This window comes from Nuphar pumila, chromosome 2, assembly GCF_984573655.1.
Source record: "Nuphar pumila chromosome 2, dmNupPumi1.hap1.1, whole genome shotgun sequence".
Classification (NCBI taxonomy): Eukaryota; Viridiplantae; Streptophyta; class Magnoliopsida; order Nymphaeales; family Nymphaeaceae; genus Nuphar; species Nuphar pumila.
Window position 1 is genome coordinate 67721973 of NC_143250.1, and position 3937 is coordinate 67725909.

Sequence of the window (3937 nt, forward strand, 5' to 3'; positions counted from 1 at the left end):
TTGGTCTCTCTCTCTCTCTCCAACAATGGATTAAATGTTCTCCTTTTGGATAAATGCATCCATCTAGCATTTACTTCAGTTGGCATGAATTTGAGCTAGGTTTTGCTTTTGGCAATTCAACCTTTCATGCACCTTAACTATTGAACTGTGTGCTTGGCTTCCCTATTTTTAACTGCCTTCTTAGACCAAGGTCTTCCATGAAACTTTACCTCAAACATTTGCTCTTCAGAAACGCATGTTACCCGTCCTAGTATATTCATTTGAAAAACCATGACAATTTTTAAAATTACTAGACTACCCTTTTAGATTTGCTCCTAATGAGCCATCAATCCATTATCAGGGAATTGCCTAACCTTGTGAATTCATTTTGACATCAAGCTCATGCCCTGCATGCAAAATTCAGAAAGTCCATCTAGCCCCGGGCCATACTTTAAACTGCTGGGGATAACACTTGATCTTGGTTCCAGCTCTGCTGCGACTTCTCTGTCCGGATATTATTTCTGGTTTGAAACATTTGATGCAGCAGCAAAAGTCATGGAGATAAACGAGTACCAAATCATGATTGCAAAGAGAGAAAGGTAAAGTAAAAGCTCGACAAAAGCTTAATCAGAATAAGAGGTTTTCATGACATTATATGTACAAGAAAAGTTCAAAATTATGAACAATATAAATATCTTCAAAACTAGTTGCGTCACAATGACGTTATTAGAATTAGAAATTTTAGAAAAATAAAGGAAAAACCTGAGATAACTATTCTCTACATATTTATACATGTTTAATATTTCAATAGTTGAGGATTTACTTGAAACAGTCCTGCTAGAGAGAGAAGTTTAGCCTGCTAAGTCTCCATTTTTGCCCGGAATTTAATTATCAATGGTTCACCATTAGGCTTCAGATAATAGTTAAGACTTGGTGGCAGTGAAGAAATGGGCCGGTGATTGTGGTAAAATGGTGGAAATAAAAATAGAAAAAAAGGTCCTAAAGAAAGGGGTGATTTCTATTTTATTAGGAAAACTTGTTTAAGAAAAAAACTGTCAAACATGAAAATAAATTTTTTAAATAAACAGAAATATAAAAAAGCTATTTTGTAAATAAGGAACATATTGACCATCCTCATGGATTCCAACCCCCTTAGGTGAAACTCATAGGGAGAGGTCATTTCGACCAAATCTAACCCCATGGATGTGTAAAACATGGTCAAAATAGTAAAATTGATCCTTGAATCATATTTTTTTTTAAATATTCCATAATCAATATATATATATATATATATACCTGCATCTATTATTCTGATGATAATCAGCCATGACAAGTGCTTAATTGTGCTGACATCTAGTGAATACCGATAAATGAATATTTCGATAACTGTATAAGTTCTGAAAAGTAACACACAAATAGAACTATCAATTGCATAATCTGTCATTTGGTTGTGGTTATTGTTGAGGCTTGAGTATGGTATTCTTTTCTTCAGTTACGCCTAAGGTATATAATGCACTTTCCATGCCATTCTTTTCCTCACACCTAGGGATGGCAGTGGACCGGGGTGGGGGCGGGGGACAAGGTCTCCACCCCTGCTGCGTCTCAAAATCCGAACCTCCATCCCCGCACAGGGATGGATTTTAACCTCCACCCCCGCCTCCATCCCTGTTTCAAGTCCTCCATCCCCGGTCCACACGGGGGCGAGGCGGGGCGGGATCCGTTTCCCCTCGGTCTATCATCATTCCTTGAAGGATTGGGGACAGGGCAGGGTGGGGCAAGGCGGGGATTGGGATGGGGACCGGACAGGGCAGGGCGGGGGAAAGCGTAAGTCCATCCCCAACACCAGGGTAGATTTTAACCTTCATCCCTGCCTCCATCCCCCATTTCATGCCCTTCATCCCTGGTTCAAACGGAACGAGGCAAGGCGGGCCCGTTATCCTCCGGTCCACTGCCATCCCTACTCACGCCTTATGCATTTTCCCTCATTTGCCCATGTTTGAAACCAAATCTTACAAGATACGCCCAAAATATAGGCACTAATCATTCCAGATACCTTTGTTGAACACTTCAGTTTCTCAAAGCCCTGCCCATTAGTCTCAGCCTTATCGTAAAATGCTGGATTGTTATCCACAACGTTCCTATTTCGGTTGTTTGTTTGCTGCATTTTTTTTCCTTTCCTCTGTTTAACTAATCCAATAAGAATGTTAATATACAGTAACTTAATATTGCAACCATGACGGTAATAATTTTTACAGGACCTTTTTCTTCTTTATCTATGTCTAGGAGAAAAACTGTTTACTCTTGAACAAAAATTGAAGTTGGTAGGAAAAAATTACATCTGAAAGCATTTTCTTTGAACCTTAGAACTTCGAAAAAAACTGCACATAACAAAATCAGTTAAGCGATTAAGATAGTAATTTGCGCTTTGATGATTATCTCATACCAAAACAAATGAGGAAAATTTTCAAAATTCAAATAGTTAACATTATTAGACCCGTGCATATAATTCTTTACATGAAGTAGCTATTGGTGTGATTTTTGTGAAATAGATTTTTAAAAGATATTTTTAAGTAAAAACAAGTGTAAAAGCTGGACAACAAATAATAAAAACCGGCTCGTACAAGTGGTGGAGTCCGGGTCGATCTCAAGAAACGAAAAATACTTTGTATTCAAGTACACAATTAACTACTCTTTATTACCAAAAATAAAAATCAATTAATTGAATGAACAAGGAGAAAGTGCAGCCCTCTGCAGAGGACTTTAAACAATAATTAAGCGACCTTATTATAATCCTAAATTAATTGAAATAAAATAAAATAAACTCTAATCTAAAAATAAAGAAAAGGTCTTCAGTGTTTCGAGTCCTTTGTCCCTTCTTTGCTTCTTTGTTCACTTTTGTATGTGTTTGATTAAGGGCTCTCTGAGAGTCTTTTTGAGATCTTGAAGGGCTTTTTGAGGGCTTTCGCACATCCGATGCAAAAAGCAAAAACCAAAACAAAGCAGAAACGAAGATTCAAACTAACTACTGACAAACTACTAAAAGATGAATTAATGAAATTACCTAATAAACATGAAACAACTAACTAAAACTACTAATAACAAATCAAAACAAACTTATATTAATTCTAAACCACTAAGATCAGGTTTTAATTAATCAATGCATTCTACCAAAATACATGAACCAGATCAAATAAACTGACTAATGTAAAACAACTAATGAACTAAAACATGTTAATTATATAAACTAGCAACTAATGAATAATCAACTAATGAAATGAACAATTAATAAAATTCACAACTAATAAAGTGCAGCTGTAACGGCCCGAACGATTTCAAACAAAAAATATCATATTTTTTTATAAGGTTGAATCTATTTTTTTCTTTTCTTTATTTTTTTTCTAACATGTAATAATGCAACAGTCTCATCAAAAGACTCGTTTCAACCATACCAAGTACTAGACGGCCCGCCTGAGTGCAAGCGCGAGCGTGTCTTAGCCTCTTAGTACCAGATGCAATATAGAATCATCCATTAATGAATCTGATTGAACCATTACATAAAACTTTTTATTAATATACAAAGTTTTTCATCATTGACTTCACCTTAATCGAATCAAGCTCTAGGGTGTCAGTCTGCGCATACACCGATGTTTAGTAGCTTTATAGAACAAGGTTCGAAGTTAAAGCATCAAACTGATAAAATCCTTATCTTATTATTAGGTGAGTAAACACAATGAAAAAATATTGATTTTTGAAATCAATTTGATAAGCAGGTTTCTTGATTAAATCTCCGGACACATTACATTAAGAGACTACTACCATCACATATCTGAATAGACATTGACTATGCATAAAGTAACTGAAATTCATAATTTAACTAATAAACAAATATCCAATTAAATACTTCTTTAACAATTCAAAAAATATTAAAAATTTAAATAAAATAAGAAGCCCTTGGGAT